The sequence below is a fragment of the Mauremys mutica genome, chromosome 14 (assembly GCF_020497125.1).
Source record: "Mauremys mutica isolate MM-2020 ecotype Southern chromosome 14, ASM2049712v1, whole genome shotgun sequence".
NCBI lineage: Eukaryota > Metazoa > Chordata > Testudines > Geoemydidae > Mauremys > Mauremys mutica.
This window is the reverse complement of record NC_059085.1, coordinates 35,076,718-35,102,525: the sequence shown is the minus strand read 5'-3', so window position 1 is coordinate 35,102,525 and position 25,808 is coordinate 35,076,718. Positions and strand designations below refer to the sequence as shown.

At 40.9% G+C, this 25,808-nt stretch overlaps 1 long non-coding RNA gene across 1 annotated transcript in view; it reads left to right on the top strand.

Annotated features, from left to right (window-relative positions):
• LOC123349142 overlaps positions 1-23,099 on the top strand; it is a 263,248-nt gene extending 240,149 nt beyond the window's left edge. The window contains exons 3-4 of the long non-coding RNA XR_006573392.1: positions 12,738-12,942; positions 22,675-23,099. This is a non-coding gene — a long non-coding RNA (uncharacterized LOC123349142). The remainder of the gene's footprint in view (positions 1-12,737; positions 12,943-22,674) is intronic.
• Positions 23,100-25,808: the final 2,709 nt, after the last annotated feature.

The window sequence follows — 25,808 nt, the reverse complement described above, 5'->3', positions numbered from 1 at the left end:
AATTAAAAAGTGGTTTGACAGCCATTATTGGTTTTGCCAATATTCCTCATTTTATGTATAGTAACTATGTATCAATCCAGCAGAAATTTTCAGAATGCAAGAAGCTTTGTAAAATTGATGTCTCCGTGCAGTTGCCCAGTAAACTCTGAGCACTGTATAAATAATAATAATAGTGATTAATAATAAAATTTCACACTAGGACCACGTTCCTGTAATTTTCCTTTCACTATCCCATTCAATTAATTTAGTTAATCGTACAGATTATATCTGTGTCTTCTCTGGATCTCAGACAGACATAGACATGCAATTAGTATAGATGCTGATGTTACACAAGATTTTCTGATTTCTCAGAAGTAGCCAAATTGAACCTGATTGGTCTATGTTTCTGCCTCTATTTTGTAGCATTTCTCTTATGTTCTCATTTGTTTTCTTTTGATAGCATAAGGAATATTTCATAGACCACCACTTTTGACCTTCCCCCTCCATCCTGAGTAAGAAATTCTCCCCAGATGAGACTGAAAGCAACTGATTGCTCCTAGTATGGCTACAATCCACATGCCACACCTTTTCCCTCTGTTGTATACACAGAAAAAATTGTCAGTGTTTCTGTAAATTGTGATGGCTTAGTCCAGGAAAACCGTATTTTGCACCTCATCTGGTCTAAATATTGAGTTTACGAGTGAATGTTGCTTTGCATTATGTGTTATAGATGCTTTATGTTTATTTAAGAACTCAGTTTTCAGGAATGTTTTCCAGACATGCGGTTTACCGCAATAGACAGTTGTTGATATTCTGATCCCAAGAGCATTAGAATATGTTTAGAAATTGCGACACTTTTAAAACCAGATGTTCTACATAAACTGCACAAAAAAGGGGAGGAGGGGAGGACAAATAGAACTGTTATTTGGCATAAAAATGGTCTGTTAAAGCAGAGGCAAACACATACCAAGTGAAATTTAAAAATGGTGAACTGCCCCAAGCTGCTTCTCTTTTTGTAAGATGCAAAGAACTGTTTTAACAAGAGAGAGAGAAAACTCTGGACCCAAATACCCACCAAACTGTGGGGGAGTTTAGATCCAGATTCACATCTGCATGTTGGAGATGGCCCTCAGATAATGGGCCATACCAGAACTGTAGATCTAAGCAATTCTGAAGGCATTTAGATCTCAATTCAGAATCCAGCTTTGGGATTTGCGTTGCTCTCTGTTTTAGAAGTGCCCAACGGAGGATGAGTTTGCAAGGATCAAAGGCAGCCACACAACAGTTTCCTGCTAGCACACCCTGATGGGCAAATCACCCCAGTCACCAGAACAAGGAGGTGCTGGGGAGAAGACAGAGCCACCCTATCCCCCTTCATACCAACCAGTGGAACTGGCTGGCCAGGGAGGTGGGCATACACTGCACCCTCCTACAAGGTTCTCTGGAGGACAAACTTCTTCAGTCTGCCCTGGGACCCTGGGAGGGGCACAATTAGTTCCCCTGGCACCAAACCACCTCCACTGCTACCGAAGGTCAGTGTTACAAAAACCCAGGCTGGCCGTTAGTGTGGGATTCAGCCTACACAGCAGCTAGTGACATCTCAAAATGTGTTACAAATCACCATCCTCCATTCAGTGTGATCCCAATTCTTCCCCTGCACTTTGGATTTGCTTTCACCCATTTTTAGAGAGAGAAGACAAAAATAAAAAGTTAAAATTATCCTGCAGAACAGTAGCATTCACTGTCTCCAAAGTGATGACCAGCTGTTGAGCAGGTTTTTCCCCTCCAGTGCCCCCTGTTCATTAGAGAATATACAACATGATAATCAGAGATGGGGCTCTGGGCCCTGATAGGAAAAGCAAGAGCAACTGGACCCCACTGACAAGAAAAGCCAGAAGTGAGGGAGTGACCTTATACAAATGAGACCTCAGCCTTGCCTTGCCTTGCTTTGCAACAACACTGCACAGTGATGGAATGATACAATTACTAGCAAGGCTGGTGTCATTTGCAAACAACAAATGGCTAAAGCAATAAAGAATTGCCCAAAGCCTGCAAAAGTACTGCAGGGTATGATAACATTGTTGCACAGTGGAAGTAGCATTTCTAATATAGAGGCAATGCAATAATTTACTGATTACTTGGTTTTGAAAAAATTAGAGTAACACTGTCAAGAGAACAATCGTATAAAACATGTACTTATCTCAGTTACTTAATTAAAATATGTAACATGTAGATCTAAACCAGGGGTAGGCAACCTATGGCACACGTGCCGAAGGCGGCACTCGAGCTGATTTTCAGTGGCACTCACACTGCCCGGGTCCTGGCCACCGGTCCGGGGGACTCTGCATTTTAATTTAATTTTAAATGAAGCTTCTTAAACATTTTAAAAACCTTATTTACTTTACATACAACAATAGTTTAATTATATATTATAGATTTATAGAAAGAGACCTTCTAAAAATGTTAAAATGTATTACTGGCATGCGAAACCTTAAATTAGAGTCAGTAAATGAAGACTCGGCACACCACTTCTGAAAGGTTGCCGACCCCTGTTCTAAACATTTGAATGTATTTTTCTCCATTTTCCACATCGTTCAGTATGAACAGACCAGTTTCGCTTTCTCGTTGCCTGCACGAGAACCATGTTAGACTGTTTGGCCCAGATCCTCAAAGGTAGCTGGGAGCCTAACTGCCTTGTATTTGAATGGAAGTTGGGCACCTAAAATACCTTTGAGAATCTGGGCCTTTTGATCTCTTACACTGCAGGGAAAGTCTTATGTAGTTTAAAATTGGGTGTTCTTTAACATTTTAAAATGTCTGAAAATATTTCTATTCATGTTAGGAATCTTAGAATTTTTAATATTAAAAAGAGTCCTAAATTACCTGCTAGTCACCCTTCAAAACTGTTTTTAATTTCTAACCGCAATAGAGACCCACTACAATGTGTGGTGCTAAGGAAATAAAATCTCTATGAAATCCTGGCCCTGTTGAATACATACTTTATGCGGGCGGGCATAGACAAGGGAAAGAGGACAATGCTGGGGTTATTGTTATCACTCCTGCCACAACAGGGCCCCTGAGGACACAGGCAGTTGGTACAAAACAAAGTAAACATCGGGTTGCACTAATTTGTAACAGGAGCTAGGTCAGCCCAATGGAGTCCACGCTCCACAGGGTGCAAAGGAAGCCACTTTTATGCTCTCCATCCTCAGGTTCACTGAGCATTCCTTAGCTGTAGCTGAGGATCAGGGCCATTTAGACACCCCCCCTCCACTTACATGTACCTAGAGCCTAGACTCACATTGCACATCCGCATTTATTTCAGTTCAATCCATGCAATCCACTTACTTGTTCTAAATGAAGGTAATTACTTTTTTTTAAAAACCCACATAGTGACTGAAGACCCAACCCTGCTCCCACTGAAGATAAACCAACCATTGACTTCAGTGGCTGCAGGACCAGGTCCCTAGGCTAGCTTCAGAGGGTTAGCCCAGAGGCAAGACCTCCCCACTGACTCACCCTGCTGCATATGGGCAACTGAAAAGCCAGAAGCCAACTTTGAAACTCTCGCTGGTTCTCGTCTGCCTCACTGAAAACAATTTATGGAGGAAGTTCATGCGCATATTTATTTTGGTGCTAAAGAGTTTGCTGCCACACTTCAGACTGTGGGCTGTTGCCTGATTGGGTTTACTATCTGCTTGAATGAATTACTGCCTATCTGAGTGAGCAATAGTTGAAATTAAAATGTGCCATTTGTCATGTTCGCACCAACCCAAAATGACCGCAAAACCCAAAATGTAATTCTTGCAAGCCTCCGGCTGCAGAGCATTTGGATTTCTACTGGTGGGGAAGAGGAGTGGGGAAATGTTCCCTTCAAAGACGTGCTGCTTCTTGAGTTATTACCAGTGACTATGATCCTAGCAATAGCTGGAAGATTGTGTATCACTGTGATATCCACCACTGATGAACCTGCCTTTAAATGCTATAGAAGAAGGTGGTGTGAGTAAGTGTGGCAATGAGATTGGACAAGAGACTATTCTCTATGTTAAAAATAAAGACTTCTCTGAAACTTTTCAACATGACTTTTTCCTATTCCTTGAGCCTATTGTTAGAGTTTGGTTGTACAGTTAGGGATTTGGTTGCGGTTGATGTTGATCACTTTGTCACTCAGTCTAGAAAGATGGTGTTGATATTTTTAAATGTGTTTTAATGAGAATATGTGCTTTTTTAGCCGTAATTTAAAAAATAAATTAAAGCAGAAATTCAGCACTAACCTGAAGTCAGGAGTCTAAGATTTGTAGAATAAAGCCAGTATTTCCGTGCTCGGCTCAGAGCTGCTGTTCATTGCTTATCGTGTCATCCTTTCATATCCTCTGAGATATCCCAGGGATTGTGTCACATTTGAACCTAAAACTTGTAGGCTACAGCTGCCTATGGTATGTTTATCAGAATAATGAAAACAGAGCAATATATGCTGCTCCCCCACACTCCTCTCAAAACCTTTCCTGGCTCAACTAGGGCTTTCGTGTTTTTCTGGATAATGTAAATCTCCTAAAGTAAGAGAGAGAAAAAGCTTTTTCTCTCTCTTATTTCCTTCACAGAATATGGCAAATATATATTGCCTGTGGTTTTTGATTTCCATATCCTGAAAGAAAAGAGAATTGTCAAGCAAGAACCAAAGATGAAAAAACAGAAATCATAGATAACACCATAGAGTCCACTTCATGGAAGATATTTAAACATCGGTGTGATTGATTTACTGATTGAGGGATGTTGTATATGTGTGTGCCCATGCACACATAACTGTAAATACCAAGGGAAGGACCACCAACCCATAAATTCTGGTTCTAGCTTATTTAGCAAGCTAGGTGTCATGTGATCACATTTGCATCATGATTAGAGATGGGCCAGAACTCAAACTCCTGATCCAATTATCCTGTATTTGGAGAAAATTTCAGATGCTGACCTTGATCTGAAATTTGTGACTCTGGTCTCCTTTTCTCATCAGTCATTGTGGGACTTTGAATCTGAACAATCCCAAATTTGTGGAAAGTTTGGGTTCAGATCCAAACTTCGCAACCCAAGTTCATCTATGGTCATGAGGTAGGGTGACCAGATGTCCCAATTTTATAGGGAGAGTACTGATATTTTTGGGCTTTTTCTTATAGGCATCTATTATCTCCCCCCCCCCCCTCCGCACACACACACACACACTCCCTGTCCAGATTTTTCACATTTGTTATCTGGTCACTCTATCATGAGGTCAGACTGGAGGAGCCAACAAGCTGGGAGTCCACGCTTAGCTGCCAACATTGCAGCACAATACCAAGTTTGCTGAACCCGAGGACTCTACAAGTTTTTGCGTTCATTTGGTAGACTTGAACAGACCTAATATGCGAAAACCTGAAATGATCATTCTACTACATATATTATAGTATTGCCAACCTTGAGCATTCACAAATCATGAGTCAGACCCCCTCAAAATCATCACATTGGCTCAAAACCATGAGGGGTTTTTTTAGAAAAATAATACATTTTTACTTTTTTTTCTTTGTCTTCAGTTTTTTCAGACTTTAGGGTATATTCACCTCATGTTTTCAAGGTTTTTCTTCGCGGCCATGAGGGCTAGACATATTTTCTATGTCTACACAGAAAAAGAACCCGTGGCTGGCTCTTGCCAGCCGACTCAGCCCCATGGAGCTCAGGCTGCAGGGTTGTTTCATTGCTGTATAGACTTCCAGGCTGAGGCTGGACCCTGAGCTTTGAGACACTCCCACCCCATAGAGTCCCAGAGCCCAGAAGTCTACATAGCAATTAAACAGCCTGACAGCCCAAGTCCCGTGAGCCCAAGTCAGCTGGCACAGGCTAGCCACGGGTTCTCTTTGCTGTGTAGACACACCTTATGGGTTATTTTTTTAAATGAAAGCTGAGATCCTTATGTAATCACTTGACTCCAGGAGCTGGTGCTTTAAGAAAACCCCCAAATATTATGATACGATAAAATCATAATAATTAGCAACACTGTATTAAAGTAAAAGAGTTACAAGTCTGACTAAAGTGATAGAACTACCAGTGGGAAACACCATTTTTGACCTCATCACTAGAAAGCCCCATCATCCTAACTGGCACCAGACTCAACAGAAAGGCTGATAGTGGAATGACTGAATTATCCTCTCACTCCTACAGATGGTCCTTCCAGGCCAGGTGAGGCATACTGATGGAACAGCATGAGAGCCTTCACTATCATGACAGATATATTATGGATACTGATACATAGAGGATTTTAGTCTCTTAAGCTTTAAATTCATGTTGAACTTTAAAAGAGCATTTGAAAATACCTGATCCACTATTTTAAAGGTCCAGTTTCTTGAAATCATAGTAGGAGGTTACTTAGAAAGAAGCCTTCTTGATTTCTCACCTTTTCACTCCATATGAAAATAAACTCTTGTTTCTCTACAGAGTGAAGCTGGGTTATTGTGCAGTAGCATTCAATCCCCACGCTGAATCACTTGCTGAACATGTGTTAGTGGTTTTATGTCATGAACTATGAACTGGGAAGTAAGCTGAGCTCACCCAGCCTATTTCATTTATGGCTTCACACAAGTAAATAAGCATATTTTTCAGCTACTCATGACAAGAATGGCTTGCAAATTGCAATCTCCAGTGCATGGGAGGTTAAAGGTTAAGCTTGTCAACAGGTCAGGCTACAGTGCTAATTCACCTCACTAATAAGTCCCAAGCAGCCCGTAACATGTGTTTGTGGCTGTTGTGTTTGTATAGTGTATAAATAAAATGAAAACCGTATGACAGAGGTTAGGCCTCTTAAACGGTTGTCACACTGGCTTGGGTAACTTTCTTACTGTTAGCCAAAAATCTGGTGGTATTTTTGTAAGAATTTTATTGACGTGGTGAACAAAATTGAGTAATTCTGTAGCTATGGTACCCAGCTAGCAGCCCTAGCCATGTGCTGTCTGTTTCTCACTGAAATGTCACTAACTAGGTTCAGCTTCCAGTGGTGGGCCTCCTCTAAACTGGTGGATGGTCTGTCTCTCAGAGAGAGGACCTAGACATATGACAAACATTTCACTCTTCATGGATGTTAAGTGCACAAATGTATTTATGTTCAGTCTCCTGCTGCTGAATTTACTTTCGGAGTTTTGTGCAAACTAACGGCACGCACAAAATTGGCTGTGCATGCACAAGTCAGGTAGCCGAATGAAAGCCCAGTTACCCAGATTGAAAGTATGGGGTTTTTAGATGTGCAAAGCACCCAGTTTAGTCAATATAATGAACTGCACACACAAACTGCAGTGGACAACTCAGTGGCCACTTTTGAGCTGTGTATAAATTTGGCCCTGAATGTTCACATATTTTTACAGGAAAGTATGAATCAAAGTGAGCTCAGTTTTGGCTTCCCCCACCCACGTGCATGATGCACCTGTTATGTACCACCTATATGATGAGGCAAGTGTCAATTAATTTACATGGGCCAGGGACGGGGTCCTGTGATGTACTAATATGCTACTGGTTTACTACATTAGTAGCCAAAGGCCACAATCATAGTCAGATTCCCATTGTGCGAGGCACTGGTCAAACATATAGGAAGCATGGATGAGATGAGGCACTTATTGGCACTGGCCCTAACAGCAAGGGCTTTGCAGAGTGGATGCCTTCATATGGTGAAAGATTAATTGTATAGTGGCTGAGATGTGCATATGACCACTATGGCTGTGTTTTAACGATACTACCCCTTCCTGATCAGCCACTGTACCTTAATATACCCATGAAACATATGGCAACCTATGTATGTGAAAGGTGAGTGCACGTTTTGTCTCATGTGATTACCTCTGGGCTTTCAGAAGTAAATGCCCTACTCCTTGCATCTCAAAACTACTTCAAGTTATTCGTTCAATATGTGAGCCCTGTTCCATGACATCACAGGCTAGTTATTATAGAGCTATCAGAAACAGGCACAATCCCCAAAATAATGATGCAGACACAAGTCCTAAAAGCAAAAGGACCTCCCGCTCTCTGTTTTCCTCTCCCCAAGAGTCAGGCAGAATAGACTCACTCCTGAACGTTCAGATAATACTTTTTTGAGACAGGAGTCCATCCCTTATGGAAGGAGCCACAGCCTTTAGAGGCTGAGCATATTAAGGAACACTCTTTCACGTAGCTAGCTTGGTAACTCTGTTGTACTGTCAAACTTAAGTCTCTGGAATGTGAGCCCATTCTGAGAGAAGACTTCTGCAGACAGTAGGACGCATAGCATGCAAAGGAGAGGGTTCTGTGTGTACAAACCAGTTTGCAAGAAATATTTTGAAAATCCTCCATTTCAGCTCTTCTGGTTCCCCTGAAAAGTAAGTGGTTCCCCCATCTTTGGAAAAATTCTCCAATATTGAAAGGGTTGGCAATATTGCTCAGATTTAACATTTACTATGAACTATGCTTACATTTCAGTAGCATTTTATTAATATTTTTCATAAGTATAAGCTAAAGTAGTTACTTTCCACATGGGTCACAGAGAGTTCAGTAAATGCTGATAGACTGTATTCTGTATTAATGGTGCTAAGCTAACGGCCTCACGGTGCTGCCAGAGTTCTTTATTTAAAGAAATAGCACCGTATTGCACAAGAAAATATTTTTTAAAGCTTTCCCCACTGATAATTTGTCTAAAGAGAGACAGGTCTAATTATTTATATTAAATCTGGAAAGCTCAGTATTGGATGTGTTCAATAAGGAACATGCTTTATTTGAATATATATTTGGAGCTGTGTGAATACCTTGATGATGATGATTATTTATTTAATTGAATATCAGCAATTAGCTTGTTTAGCTGATTATTGAATTTTATACATGATCCTGCAAAAGAAACTGAAGAAATTATAAGGACTAGCCCATGCCTTTAGGCACGGCTCTGAGTAAGGGGCAGCGTACAAGCTGCATCACCTCAGGCATGATGATTCGTAGTCATAATTCCCTCCGTTTTCCCCTTCCTCCAGGGGGCAGTAATTTGCCACTGCTTATATCAGCTCTGAGTTGTTCAGGATCACAAGTGAATGTGGTTACTCTGTTCCCTGTCCATATGCTGTGGGGAGGCAGGGCAGACAGTGGCATACAACACCCATCCTTTTCTACCTATCTGGGAACCTGGGTAGCTCATGTTTGGGGGTAACAGATGTTCTTACTCCCTTGCCTGGGTGATTCGAGTCACCATCTACCCTTACAAGAGGGAGTTATTCAAAATCCACAGTGTTGTTATTTTGAAAAAATCTGTTTCAGTTGTAACCTCAGTTCTTATTAAAACCATAAACTTCAAATGACCCAAAAGTAAAATAACTTGAAAAGTGAGGCCTATAAAACAATGAAAGAACAATTAGGGCCAAATTCCCCTGTCTCATCACAGCAACCCATTGCTATCAATGAAGTTACACTGTGACATCACCCCATAGGATCTCTTTGCAGGGAAGCTGTCTAAGCAGCAATGCCCCCCTCGCTGCCCCACTTAAAATTAGTAGAGTTTTACATTTTAAAAATATGGGGGGGGGGATTATTTTAAAATAAAATCCTAAAGAGAAGACAAAAAAACCCTCTGCTCCTTACATGCCTTCTGCCCGCTCAGTGATGGAACAATTTATGGAGCTAACAAAAATCTTCCCATTAAAATGTAAAGACCGTGACAGTAAAATGTGTAATACCCAGCTAAACAGAATGACTCCTTCAGTTCTGACTATTTGGTTTAGTGGGGTACTTAACAACAACCGCAGAGCTGTACACAAATTTCAAGAAATCTATGTACCATTTACTCCTCTACATTATAGAAGCTATTCAATCAATTAAGGGCTTGATCATCTAGTCCTTATGCCAGCAACACTCTGATGGGAGGTGGAAGTTATGCCACCGTAAGGACTGTAGGATCAAGCTCATAAGTGGTAAATAGCAATAAAAAAGTGATGGGAAAGATGCAAGAAAAACATCTATAGAGATTTAACTGCCAGATTTTCAGCTGGTGTAAACTGGCAAAGCTCCAAAGACTTACAGGGAGCTCTGCCAATTTACACCAGCTGTGGATCTGGCCCTTATAGATTTCCTTAAGACTGTTAAATAAAATTATCTTGACCCTCACTTAACATGTATAAGAAAGTAATTAGGGCCCCTCAATTCTGCAAAGCACTTAAGTTCCTCCTTAACTTTAAACATGTAACTAGTTCCCCGAAGCCATATAACTTTGTTAGACTGAAGTCAGGGGCACTATTCACATGCTTAAAATTAAGCATGTGATTATGTGCTGTGCTAAATCAGGGCCCAATAGCATGTACATGTAGGTAGGGGAGGTAATATTTTTTACTGGGGCAACTTCTGTTTGTGGAAGAGACACACTTAGGCCTGGTCTACACTACGGGGGGGGGGGGTCGAACTAAGGTACGTGACTTCAGCTACGCGAATAGCGTAGCTGAAGTCGAACTACCTTAGTTCGAATTTCCTACCTGTCCAGACGCCGCGGGATCGAATTCCGCGGCTCCCCCGTTGACTCCGCCACTGCCGTTCGCGGTGGTGGAGTTCCGGAGTCGACGGGAGCGCGTTCGGAGTTCGAACTATCGCGTCTAGATTAGATGCGATAGTTCGAACTCCAAGAAGTTGAACTCTCCGCGTCGACCCGGCGGGTAAGTATGGACCTATCCTTACACAGAGCTCTTTTTCAGGTCCACCATGCCTCTCTAATATCCTGGGACCAACATGGCTACAGTACTGCAAATCCCAATACAAATGGTGTTTATGTGGAACCTTCAGTAATTGTTTCACTTCAAAGAAGACCTTTTATCTGCTGTTAAATAAGGGATGGATGCTGAAGTAGAGTCAACATTCCAGTTCTGTATTTATTTTGTTTAAATTTTGTATAGCTTTGCTTAAAAAACAACCCAAATCCTCTTTCTCCTATCTAAGCAGTGATAGCCGATTACACTCTGACCCTACAGTGATTTCCCAGGCAATAGATTATGAAAATCATGTTTAGCAAAATGACAAATTTAAATATCATTTTATAGGAATAATATTAAAGAGAAGCTGTAGCTGGCTACATTCAAATTTAGTCTTATCATGGTGTGATTTGATCAAAGAAGCAAACCCTAATGTTCAGTAATGATCTGTTGGAACTTTATAGAGAAGCTGTTATTTAGGCTGGAGGAACAGGACTGTCATAATAAAATGTACATTTTAAAAACTCAGGGTAAAAATTGCAGAATTCTTTAAAAATAACTATAGCCTCAAGGTTGTTGGCCACAATGTTTGAAAATACATAAAACCACTATGAAAATATACCAGCTCATAGTAAGATAGGGACAAAGGGAAACAACTGAAAAATAGATACAATAATTATTCTGAGAGTAAAGACAACTAGAGAATCTGTTTGATCCCATAGATTAGGTCACTCTGAGGAACCGCATTGCTCAATAAACCCAATTGGTGGGATTTTCAAACTTCACTCCTATTTCGGCCATGGAAGTGTTAGCATTAACTTCAGTGGGACCGGGGGTAGGCCATTGCTTGGGGGCTTTTGAAAATTCCCACCCTGTATGTCCAGAGTAGGAGAAGGTTGGTCCTGTAGCTAACATGCAAGACCGAGAGTCAAGAGATACCTGCTCTATTCCTTGCTCATTCACAGATTCACTGAGGCTATGTTGACCTTCAATCAAAGACCTTTGGCAATGAGTCTCAGAGTCCAGGTCAATTGACTCAGGCTGTGGGGCTAAAAGTAGCAGTGTAAATGTTCTGACTCGGGCTATAGCCCAGGCTCTGAAACCCCAACTAGAGCATAGGGTCACAGGGTACGTCTACACTGCAGCAGAACACCCATGGCTGGGCCCGTGTCAGCTGATTTGTGCTCATGCTCAGAACTAAACAACAGCATTGTAGATGTTTGGGCTCAGGTTGGAGCCTGAGGTGTGGGGGAGCCCCCCTCCAACTTCATGGACAGCACACTGAGCATTTTAAAGAAATGACTGGATATGATTAGAAGCATAGTCAATAGAATCTGATAAATTCACAAGGTTTTACTCAGAAGCTTTTTCTAGTCTGTGACAACCTAGCCAAGGTGAAAGAAAAAAACAACTGCTTAATTATGGTCCCTTCCATTTTTCTCCCATCCCCTCCACTACAGTCCACATTGCTAGTGCTAAAAGACTGGTCTTGGTAAGCTCTGACACTTCCTTTAAGCACATGACAGTGTGACAAATACTGTGCATTGACACCATCTAATTCTAGGCATAGCAGTTCTCTGATAGATTGGTGTGCCTCTGTCAGCAAACTATTGATACCACAGCAGCTCCATTTCACACATGAAAATGATAATTCTAGTTACAAATATTTTTCATAATTCCAACCGTGTATTATTAGCAACAAAATTGAAGATAGTGTCATAAATTATACTTTTTAAAAATAAAACCTAAATAATTCAATATCTATAAGTGCTGTGCCTTGATCCAATTTTAATGGGCATTTTGGCAGACTTTTTTGTGAAGTGCCGGCTCTGATTGCACTCCCTGCCGGGCAAAGCTGCACATGGCACTTAGTCTGTGGCATCACATTCAGACTCCAGGCTACAAGGATCTTCCTCAGGGGTTTGCAGATACCATGAGGGTTTTCTGATAGATTAGCAGCCAGAATTTGAACTTTTCCTCTTACCTAGTTTTTAATAAAGCTGTACATGTTTCTTGAATTGCTTTCGGTCTCTAATGCTCCTTTGCTTTCTCTTTGTATAGCTTTTCCTAGAGACTTCTTGAAAAGTCTTGGTAAGACTGGTTCTCCTCTCAGCAAAGCTCCAGCATAAGGGAAGAATTCCCAACAGCAGTCATGAGATCCAAATGTGCCCATGTCTGGTAAATAGAATTGTAGTCACTTTGAAACTGGTGTCACCCACCTTGCCTTCTGTGCAAGCAAATGTGAGGACCTGTCTTCACTACCAGGGTAAGTTGACGTAAGTTATGCTACATGAATAACGTAGCTGGAGTTTACTTATGCCGATGTCTTCACTGTGCTGCGTTGACGGGAGACACTATCCTGTTGACTTACGTTACTCTTCTTGGGGAGCTGGAGTACCAGGGTTGACCCCAGTACTGAACAGCACTCTGCTGTTGATTTAGCAGGTCTTCACTAGACCTGCTAAATGAACACCTGCTGCATTGATTGCAGCAGTGTCAATCTCACCGTCATGAAGACCAACCTTAAGAGTACTTTCTCTCTCTCAGTTCCCAGTAGTGGAGAGAACTGCTGTACAGCTACACACATGAACACGTCTAGGAAAGTCAAGTGTTTAGAAAGAACTTGTCCTCAAGCTCAAAGCAGCATCTTTTGAATTCACAGGAGACCAAGGCAATAGCGTCACCACTTTCTAGGGTGACCAGATGTCCCGATTTTATAGGGACAGTCCCAATTTTTGGTTCTTTTTCTTATATAGGCTCCTATTACCTATTATTTTTCACATTTGCTTTCTTGTCACCCTACCACTTTCCAATGCTCTGTGTCTATAAGTATGTCAATCTGCTAGGGAAGTTATTCAATGTTATTGAATATGCATGCAATTCCAATTGTTGTATGTAACAATCTTGCTGATGAACTGTACACACAGCAGCATCAACAGAAGAAAATGAAATTCAAACTCAGAAAATTCAGCTCCAAACCCATTAAGCTTAAGGCCTGATTCAAAGCTCATCAAAGTCAATACTTGTGCACAGAATCGTTAGTGTAGTTGGAAACCATCACAGTTGGTGGACAGTGTCCATGTAACTATTGCCACAGGTTGGGCTAGATAATGTTTTCACCTCTTAGCTCAGAGAGCCGAGAAGCGATTACTACAATGTGATTGTGACGGGTTGGATCACAGAACCCCCCTTGGGAGCTGCCACCTGATGTGCCAAGACTTCTTCTATCCCTGCCTTCCCTGCCAGCTTGGGACTCCAGCACCCTATCTTGCTGAGCCAGACACTCCTGTCTACTCCAACAAAGACCCAGGGTCTGAATTACTTGCCCCAAAGCTACAGGTTTACCTGAAAGCAGCTAACAGAAGTGCTCTTGTCTTTAACACTCAGATGCCCAGCTCCCAGTGGGGTCTAAACCCAAATAAATCAGTTTTACCCTATATAAAGCTTATGCAGGGTAAACTCATAAATTGTTCGCCCTATATAACACTGATCGAGAGAGATGCACAGTTGTTTGCTCCCCCAGGTATTAATACATACTCTGAGTTAATAAGTAAAAAGTGATTTTATTAAATACAGAAAGTAGGATTTAAGTGGTTCCAAGTAGTAACAGACAGAACAAAGTAAGTCACCAAGCAAAATAAAATAAAATGCGCAAATCTATGTCTAGTCAAACTGAATACAGATAAGATCCTTACCAGTTCCAGAATGCTCCCTTTTACAGACCCCTTTGCTGGACCCCTTTTAGCCTGGGTCCAGCAATCACTCACACCACTTGCAGTCACTGCCCTTTGTTCCAGTTTCTTCCAAGTATCCTGGGGGCAGGCCCGGCTCCAAGGGTTTGGCCGCCCCAAGCAGCCAAAAAAAAACAAACCGCGATCGCAATCGGGAGGTCCTTTGCTCCAAGCAGGAGTGAGGGACCCTCCGCCGAATCCCTGAAAGTGCCGCCCCACTCCCGATTTGCCACCCCAAGCACCTGCTTGATAAGCTGGTGCCTGGAGCCGGCCCTGCCTAGGGGGTGGAGAGGCTCTCTCTTTAGCCAGCTGAAGACAAAATGGAGGGGTCTCCCAGGGGTTTAAATAGACTTTCTCTTGTGGGTGGAGACCCCCTCCTCACTCCTATGCAAAGTCCAGCTCCAAGATGGAGTTTAGAAGTCACCTGGGCAAGTCACATGTCCATGCATGACTCACAGTTTTTACAGGTAGCATCCACTGTTTACATGCTCTTTAAAGTCCTCAGGTTGACTTCTTATGTGGATTGGAGCATTCCAAGATCCATTGTCCTTTAAGTGTTTCTTGATAAGGTACTTAATTTCAACATTCCTTTCTCCAGGAACTGACCAAATGCTCTACTAAGGTTATTTAGAAATCAAGCCAGTACACAGCCAACATTCATAACATTGAATACAAAAATAATACATGCATGCAAATAGGATTAATACATTCAGTAGATCAAAACCTTTACAGAGATATGTTACATGGTATATGTAGCATAAAACACATTCTAAGAATATTTCCTTAGAGCCTTATGGGAGGTACCGTCACAATGATCATTTTTATTCTGCGATTCTGCTGATTTATATGTTAGTGTGAAAAATGTCATCTCTGGCTGGTGATTCTGCATTAAAACTTAAAACTCTACACTTCTTGGGTAAGGGATGGATGGGATCTTCCCTTTTTTCTTGCTTGAAAAGTGAATTGTAGAGCAGAGTATTTTTATGCAAAAAACCTTCCAATATTTCCATGGTTTCCCTTTTGCTATTATGACAAGATTTTCCCCTGCAACTGAACAATAAATGTTTCATAAACAGCTCCTTCCATCTGCGAGAGAACCTTGAAAATTGATTATTTTTGTTTTTCTTTTACTCTCCAAATGTTTCTGCCATTATAAGGCAACCAGTTATTTTCGTAGGAAGGAATGTGAAGAATTAGAAAAGTTGAAAGCGATTAAGGCTCTGTTCTTTTAAAACAGAACCACTCCGTTCAGCCTGTGCAGAGCTAGCATCACAAGACACTCTGAAGCCTTGAAAACAAGTCATTTTCTAACCCCATGGGGTGGTATTTGCATTAGCAGAGAAGAAACGATATAACAGAGACTATTTTCTTCATATTTAAAGGTCCCTGTGGTTAATACTTATTCTATGTAGATGTTTATTTTTGGATACTTAGATTGTTTCTAGGAAGGCCACCAAAAGTTCAGAGTCATGGAGAAAAGGTCACTTTGTATTTATGGTATAAAAAAGGTGCCAAATAGGCCTGCCACAGTTTTTTTTTTATTTAAAGAGAGAGAGAATTTTCCACTTGTGCACATACAGTACTGTTGTAGCAGCATAATAAAAATGCTCGTCCAGTCATTGTCTAAATAGAAACAGATTTAACCTTGGCGTTATGACTTGGATAACTAGGTAGTGCATGTTTTCAATATGGTTTCACTTTGCTTTACAAGGAGAACTGTAACTTCACACAACTGTCTTTTATATGGAGAGACCTGTTGTTTTGATGCCCTTTGCTTATATGTAAAATGAGGAAAATATGAGGCGGAAAAAAAACAGTGTGGCCTTCCTTATAGGTAACTATTCAACACTCACACAGTGAATTTATTCTTCCTGTAAAGACCTCTGAATATAAACAGAGTTGTGTCATTCGGCTCTAATGACAGTGCCCTTTTCTTTTGTCACTTCTGAAAAGAAAGACAACAACTTTTTAAAATCTCTATCCTTAAAATATCTGAACGCAGCTCGGATTCCCTTACAATCAGAGATGCTGGAACAATTTTTATAGTGGGGGTGCTGAGAGCCATTGAACCAAACTGTAAACCAGGGGTAGGCAACCTATGGCACGGGGGCCGAAGGCGGCACGCAAGCTGATTTTCAGTGGCACTCACACTGCCCAGGTCCTGACCACCAGTCTAGGGGGCTCTGCATTTTAATTTAAATTTTAAATGAAGCTTCTTAAACATTTTAAAAACCTTATTTACTTTACATACAACAATAGTTTAGTTATATATTATAGACTTATAGAAGGAGACCTTCTAAAAACATTAAAATGTATTACTGGCACGCGGAACCTTAAATTAGAGTGAATAAATGAAAACTCGGCACACCACTTCCGAAAGGTTGCCGACCCCTGCTGTAAACCCTGTATATGATGGAGGCCATTTCAAGCCAGGGGATGCGGCAGCAACCCCAGCACCCCTAGTTCCAGCACCTATGCTTACAATACATTCTTCAAACTAAAGGCCTAATCCAAAATGAGTGAAAAGACTCCCATTGTCTTAAGTGAGCTTTGGATCAGGCTTTTGTTATCTAAAAAAACCTTGAAGAGTTTCTTCAGAAGCAGGGGTGGGGGGAACTATGATAAAAGGTGAAGCCTGAAGATCTGAGGGAAAAGATGGGCTACTATGTTTGTGTATCAGGAAATGGCCCATTATTCACAGTTTGCTCCATTTCCTTAGATGAGGGTCGCACTCCCAGTGAGGGGCAGAGATTACAACAATATTAATGGCACTTGTAACATTCCATGGTTATTTATCATACTGAGTCTTTTTTTTTTTTTTAAGGTTTCCACAAATAGAATATGTTTATCTGGTTGATATGAATGTTGCAGTTTGAAATACTTGTAGTAGAGCAAATGGCAAAATGGTCATCTCTTTGCATGTCACAAAGGTTGAGCCAGTGGTTAGGATAGTAGTTTGGGATTAGGAAGATCTGGGTTCGTTTCCCGGTTCCACTACTTTCTATATGACCTTGGGAAAGTCGCTCAGTCTCTCTGGATGTCGGTTCACCATCTGCAAAGCAGAGATAAAATGGGCACTTCCCTATCACATAGGGATGTTGTGAGAATAACTATTTTAAAGATTGGAGGGGGAGAGGGAAGTATTCAGATACTATGGTAATGAGGACCATACACTAACTTAGATCCTGGAGCAATATCCACCAAAGTGTATATCCACTCTGAACATTTCTAGCTGTAGCTCTGAGTATATTTCCCAGACCGGAAGAAGAGCTCTGTGTGGCTCGAAAGGTTGTCTCTCTCCCCAGCAGAAGTTGGTCCAATATAAGATATTATCTCACCAATCTGGTCTCTCTAATATTCTGGGACCAACCCAGCTACAACAAGACTGCATACATTTTTAATTCTACACATTTTGAGTTGCAGGAATCAGCAGATATGACTTTGCTTCCTATCATTTGGGAGCTAAACAGCCCCAAACCACACTTCAGTGTTCATTTTGCTTATTAAAGGCTCCTAACAAGTTTCTGCAATGATGCTATCTGTAAAATTGTGCGAGCTTTCCAATCAGTAAGTGGATTGGCTTTCAAAGAGCTAAATGAAAATGGGCAATAAATATTAGTGTTAGCTAGGTCAGATAGAGCAAAGTGACAAGGAGACTGAAAGACCTTCTGGCAAAACTAGAGCTAACAAATACGAAATGCATCCACTAAATCTTCTGGTTGGTTTTTCAAAAACAGTGCGAAGTTCCTCAGTCCCTTTAATTATTTTAAAAGCAAGTTAAAATGGAGGCCCAGAATCGGTGCACTGGTCTGAGCACCAATGATAAGCCAGGTAGTCCTGAATTCTAATCCTGACATTGCCATTTAAGTGCTCTGTAACCTGAAGCAATTTACTTTACTCTTCTGGGCTAAGTTTCTTCTTTAAAAGGGGAATAATAATAGTTACACTAATACTCATGCTTTCTATAGGGTAGGTATGCCAGTTTGTACTGTCCTTTGGAGTTACAGGGACACATTTTTAGCAGGGTGGTCTCCCAATTGTGTGACAAAATTTGCTCCTGATTTTTTTTAATTGAATCTTACATCTGAATCTGAGTGCTTGCACCACTAGATACGTGTAGGCTGGAGCAAATCAAGTGACTACAATTACAGTAACTCATATTTGTGCCTGTATTTCCATTTGCTAGAATTAAAAAAATGCAGATACCCTGGAAAATTTGTATGCTCAAGTAGGGAGTATGAAAAATCTGCTACATGAAGCGCTAAGTAATATTAAATGATAGCTTGACTTCTTTTATAGTATTTTTAAGGGTTCATTTTTGCTCAGTCAAAAATATTAACCAACAACACGGCGGGTTATAACCATTTAGTCTCTTAATTATTTTTTCTAGTCCTTTTCTCATAATATATAATTATGACAGTCTCCTATGTAAATGGTTATTTTCTCCTTTACTGCCTCTCTCTCTTCCTGCTGCATGTTGCTACAGTGAAGCCACACAGTCCTTATTTATGACCTGCCATGAAGGCAGCCCTCATAGTGAGAGCTCTGTGAATGTGAGATGTTCTTGCATGCCTCTGCAAACCCAAGGCAAATGCATCTACACCCACCATATTCCCAAAGGCCTCTGCTCTAGCCAGAAGAAGAATATATCTTGTCCCTACACTAACTTCTTCCTCTCTCTTGGGAAAAGCAAATGTTTGTGCCCACTTTTAAACCTGAAACAATGGAGAATGTTTTCTTTTCCTATAAAGAATAATGTTAAAACTGGATTTTACTCATTCGTTAGCCTATTTTGCAAGCCATAGCTGTAGGGACCTCATACGTGATGACCGAATGATGCTCTATCAGAAGCATAGGCATAAGGAGTCAAAGAGATGCACTCAGGGCTGGGGAAGGAGGCAGGCCCTACAGAAAAAGAATGAAGAGTAAAGGTCATTGGTCAACCGAAAAGAAAATGTTGCACCTTACCAGAACAAACCCTGATGGTAACAGTCCTTGTCTACTCCTGCAAAGGCTGTCAGTTTCTTTGAAAGAGTTGGGTGTGGGGGCTCGACGTGTTTCCCAAGACTGAGAAAAGCATTATGGCAGCTTGGAAGAGTCATCAATCTTTCCCTAGTGACTAAAAAAGTATTTTTTGGAAAAGTAATGGTTGGCACAGTTCCAATCCCTCGCTGCATATTCAGAGCTCAGATACCACAGTAATGGGTGTAGAATAGAATAGAAATCCTTAGCAGCACAGTGCTATTTCATAAGTACTGTATAAGAAAGACAAGCATATCCATTATCCCTGCAAAAATTCTAGTCCAGGACTAGGCTGACTTGGAGAAGCAGCATGGAAAATGAAACAATATGCAGTTTGAACCATCCCCACCCAACACGCGCAGATGCAGCTTGCCTCCTTCACACTTAAATCCAAGCCTCTACAGCTGGTGAGCATTCCAGCATCTGAGGAGTTGAAGGCACCTGCCATGCTGCAGTATGGCAAGTACACGCTACAGTTCTATTGACTTCAGCGGACTATTAATTCACAACAGGTGCCAGCAAGGAAAGGGTCAATATGAGAACACTGGTGAATATTTATTAACCAGCTTTAGAAATGGATTTGGAAAGCTATTGTAGAACTCATTTAAAACAGACTTGGGTAGCTGTTTGTGTACCATTCAAAATGTAGAGTTCAGAACAAAGTTCTCCGTTGCTATTCCTGCTAAAATCTCTTAATATGTACTGCAAATAGTATAGTTATACTTCTCACTTCTATATGCCTTTGCATCCAGGTATCTTAAAGCATTTTAAATAATTATAACCGCACACCAGCTAGGCAATTCCCCTTTGGCAGATGGGTAAACTGAGGCACGCCAGAGCTGTTAAGGGCTTGATCTTGTGAGATGCTGAGCACTCTCACTTCCCAAGTATAGTCCGTGGGATTTAAGGACACTCTGCGCATCACAGTGCATGGTAGGATCGAGCCTGTTGTGACTTGGCAAAGGACACATAATTGAGTGGCTGAGCTAGAAATAGAAGCCAAGATTCCCACTCTCTTGATTATTAGATTTAATTATTATTATTAGACATGGCTCTTGAGGTGAGCACTGCTGCATATGGAAGAATTTGAGTGTGTACTGGGTAGTTCTGCACTGAGGATAAGGTGGCCAGTTTGCAGACTGGAAATAATTTTTTCTCTGAGGTTTTGGAACCTAAATTATGGGCCTAGCAGTAAAGTTCAGTAGTCTCTAAAACTGTAAAAAAAAAAATGTGTGAACCTGAATAATGAACTCCAGGTTTTCAAAACTACAGTTTTGCATGTGTGCGGTCCCACCAGTGCAAGAATGCAAGTCAGGACTGACATATGCACCTGTAAAAATCTGGGCTGTAAAGGTTGACTTTTAATCCAAGCAAAGAAGCTTCCATGGGACTTTTTATTGTCTCTGTAGTTGGAAAAGAGCTATGAATAACTTTTCCCAGGTATTTAGACAGGTTGCATCTTTGAGGGGAGCATCACGTCTTTCATGTTCCCTTATAATTTGTGCTGTCTTGAGCCTTCATCATCAATGTGTTGGGTGAACATTATGACTGTTCTAAATGTATCTTTCCCACAGCGATGTTGGGTACCAGGCTCCAGTCTTCTTAGCATATGCACAACATGCCTCAGGTGGCACGTGATCAGGATTCACATCAAATTTGATCCACAGGTTGGACCATTAGCTTCCCTGGCCCAGGCCAGGAACTGACAGGGAGTGTGACACAAATGCTGATCCATGTCCCCTGTCAGGCTCCAGTATTGTAATATAAATATTATAGTTATTTAGTTACTGATATGGAAATAACACAGTGGCTTCATTCATGACTCCTAAATATATTGTCACTTTCTCTGTCCTGTGTAAAAGTCATCTCCAATGGCCCTTAGAAATATGCATTCCAAATATATTCTCATACTCCATATAAATGTACTGATGACACTCCAAACAGTTTGGCTAGAGAAAATCTGAAACAGCAGATCTAAATAACAGAGAACAAATCTTTGGAAGGAAGCATAATAATCTGATGACCTCTTTGGAGCATAAGAAACTTGAGAAACAGGGAAATGTCATCCAGGCCAATGTGTATGCCCATGCAGCCCTTACTCCCATCCATCACTGATTAAAAATAAATTAGGAAATGGTAGGCAGAGAGTTTTCTGGTTAAAGCCCAGAACTTGACTTCAGGAACCATAGGGTTTATTTCTAGGCACTGCTACAGACTTCTTCTGAGCGTTTGGGCAAATCACGTAGGCCAACAGTTTCAAACCTGCATGACTAAATGTAGGTTCCTAATTGCATACGTAGGGACCTAAATAGAAGTGGGTAGATCTCCAATGGGAGCTGGTTTGTTTGTTTCCCACAGCGCCTCTGAAAATTCGGCCACTTTGATTTAGGAGCCAAAGTACATAATTAGGAGCCTCACTTTAGGTAGCCATGTCTGAAAACATTAGCCTGGATGTCTCCTCACTTCCACTTCCTCCTCTATAAAATGGTGATAATACTCTTCTGCCTAAGGGAGGTGTTGCATTTGGCTGAATTCGTTAATGCTTTTAAAATACTTTGAGCAAGAAGGTGAAAAGTAATTGTTTGGGCCTGAGTGCCTTCTCCCATGACAGAGAGTGTTCAAGGAAGGAAACCTAGGTAAGCTTCCCGGATGGAGTTCACGAAGTTCTTCCAACAATGGGTAGAGTATCCCCTTCCTCCCCACACCAGGGGGAGAAGCAGGGGTTCCTCCCCACAACCTACACATACATTCTGGGGCCTGCTAAAAGCCATGTGTTCAGGCTATATAGAGGCTGCTAAGTACTACCCACAGGGCTTGAGTATCTCCTCTCAACACTCCCCTAGGTCTACCCACTTCACTAGGACTACTTCCAGGAAGTGGGTGGTTCTACTGTTTGCAACTGATCTTCCTTCTGCCTCCCACCCTAGCACATTCCCCATCTGTGTGGGACAGAGAAAATCTGCAGATGAATTTCAGAGGGGATGACTGAACTGATTATTACTAGTTTTGATTAGACCTCTGGACACTGGCTGGCAAATTCCAGCAGGAAAACAGCACCATATGAAAACAGCCCCTCTATCTCCAGTCACATGTGCCAGATCATCCCTAAGATAATAACAAAACTAAGAAAAATCTTTTCTATTATGTCAAAAAAGAAAACAGTTACCTGGGATTGGGACATCTAAATTCAAGCAAACTGCTGAGTATCCATTTTGTTCAAAAAACCTTTCTCCTTATTTTTCCAGCCATATGGATTTGCCAGCTCACTGCATCATTACATGTTTGTACTACAGCATATCTTCAGCAGCTGTCCATATATCATAATGCTACAGTATCTCTCATGTGCTGATTACCAAGCCACAATAGATTGATATCATGTCCAAAAGAGCCCTGATATCCAGTCGGACTCCAACTGTAAACTTTTGAAGAGGAAAAGAGAGCGCTAGAAACACTCCTAAACATGTCTGTCGTTTCAGCCATAGTAGTGTCATATTGCTGTTAATTCTCAGCCAGTGTTTGGCATTTAATAAGGCACAATGTATATTTTATTGCCAAATGTAACTATGCTCTTTTTTCTTTGCTAACCTGTGAGTCACCAATTAACTGCATGAGTTTAATTTGGGAATCTGATGTCCTAAGAGGTTATTATTTGGCAATGAAGACAGGAAATTTTCAGGGGTTGTCCTTGATTTGTATTAAAATTCTTCTTTCCCTCGGTTTGGGTTTGCATCTTCATTGATCTATTCAGCCCTTCAGGATTTAATATATACATGGGATGGAGAGAATGGAGAGAAACTATAATCTGGGAACATACTCTGTCTGTGTGCATGATCTTCTCCAATACCCTGCTCCTGCCACACACGTATCCTTGATCTTTCTAAAAAGACTTCCCCTGGATATTCAAAAGATTAACCAGAAGTGTTTTTAAATTGTTCAGACATGCAAATCCAATAAATGTTGGTTCCTTACTACCTATGCTGCACATTAAGAATGATGAACTGTTGTGCGCGCACGCACACACATGAAGAAGAAGAAGAAGAAGAAAAGGGGGGAAAAAGGCCCAAACCTTTGCTCCAAGCTCAAATCAAACTTTTGGAGGGAGGGGGGGCATCTGAAAAAGTTCACCTATTCATTAGCTTGTTTGTTGATTTCATTTTTGACTTACTAGTATCAAAATATTTCATGATTAGAGTGTTTCTGACCAGATTGGAAAAAGGCAGGACTAGAAAATACAAGAACACCTAATATCATGAGTATTCTTGTTCAGTTTCCCAACCAAAGAGCTTCAACTGTCTTGTGGCCTGTGTGAAATGACTTAAAACCTGGTCCCGGTGGACTGTTGTCTACACTGCTAAACACATTGCTACAGGTGGCGTTCTTGGCAGCCTCAAAAAGAGGCCAAGGTAAGTCAGATAAGTCACGAATGAAGCACATTAGCAAGATAGTGTGTGGAAGCTTGCACTAATGCTGCCCAGGCTGTGTCTGTTGTATGGCCAGAAAACAATCAGGATTGACAGTTTGGCACCTTTCTACAATAGTAAATTCATACTAGTGATAATATATAAGTATAGATAAATATCTAACCTGAGCCTTGAATCCTGCTGTATATCACTCATTGTTCATACTAAGCCACTCTGCATAACCTGCTAATATTTTGATGATATATGTTTTGTTTGCCAGATACTAACATGATTGATTAACTTGTAGGGTTGCCTTCTTGTGGCTCTGTGGATTTCTTCTGCATGTTTTTAGTGTGAAAACTTCAGACCTGTTTGTAAGTAGTACCTGGCCACAAGAAAAGGAGTTAAATTTATGTCAGCTGGAAGTTGTCTTTGGATATCTTGGAGTAGATGTAGCTATTCAGGCAACGGGTGATGTTTCTGGGATTCAGCAGGTATTACTTTAACTAGATCACTCTTGAACCTTTATCATTTCAGAGTCACCAAGATGGGAAGAAGGTTGTTGGATTTTTTTAAAATGCATTTTATGATAAACTACTTCAATAGCTTGAATTATCTTATGTGAAGTTGCACTGTGGTGGTTAAATGACATAGTATCCCTTGAAGATAAACAGACTTATTCCTGGTAGTTATAACAAACTCAATCAGATAACATCAAATCACAGAATAACTGAACTTGTCTTACAAGTTCCTCTGACACAACCAGTTTATCAATCTTGTATTAAAATTAAAGCAACAAGGAAATGTCTCAACTTACAGTGACTTTAACTCTAAAAGAGAAGGAGCTGGGAGATGGTACATGATAGTTACCCGGGAACAGAAAGGATCTTCCCAGTCCAGAGCATGAGAAAGGGAAGCCCACTAGGGTTTGCAGCCAATGATCGTGGTCTACAGGGTGGTATCTGTGTAACTGCTGCTTTGAAAAATTATACTGGTTCAAGAGTTGGAATGAGACGAGAGATGGGTGTGAGAAGGTCCTGCATTTCTAATCCTGTCTCTGGAATGGACTCACTGCATAACCATGGGCAATTCACTTCATCAGTCTGTACCTCAGTCTTCTCATCTGTAAAATGGTGGGAATAATTTTTATCTACCTGTCTCATAGATGTACCAATCCTACAGGTGAGGATTAAAGAATTAATGTTCGTAAAGCATTTTAAACAGGTAAAGCTATGTATGTGCTAAGCGGAGCTGTGCAGAGGATGGAAAGTCCATTTTGTTAAGCAATTTGAGATTTGGAAGTCTTTGTTCTGAGAAGGAACAAAACCTGGAAATGTCTAAATTCTCTGTGAAAGAAAATTCTAAAGAAAATTTTTGCTCAAGCAATTTTGTTTCAATTTCACCTTTTTATTTTATAATTATGATATAGAATATGCATTTTAAAAAAATTCAAACATAAAGTAGTTTCAAACAAACAAAACAAAAAAGCTTTTCATTCCAAAAAAATGTTGAAACGTTCAGCATTATTGGGACTGTTTTTCCCAGTTTTCTCTAAAATGAAATTTCTGCAAAATTAACATGATTTCATGAAACATTTTGACTTTGACAGAATTGCATTAGCTGATGGAAGAAGGTTCCATCAAAGTTATTCCTACAAGCTCTCGTGCTAAGTATTGTTAGTATTGCATATAATGGTGCATACCTTTAGCACCAGTAAAAACGTTAAGTGCAGCCATTCTATAGTTGTGCTTCATGTAGCAGGTCAAATACTCACAGGAGTGGAAACCTGCATGCAGGATTGGACTAATGCAGCACCCCAAGGAATCTGCAGAAGTCCAAAACCCACCACGCTGTGGGTATGTCTACACTACCCGCCAGATCGGTGGGTAGCGATCGGTTTATCGGGGATCGATATATCGTGTCTCATCTAGACATGATATATCGATCCCCAAACGCGCTCTCGTCGACTCCGGAACTCC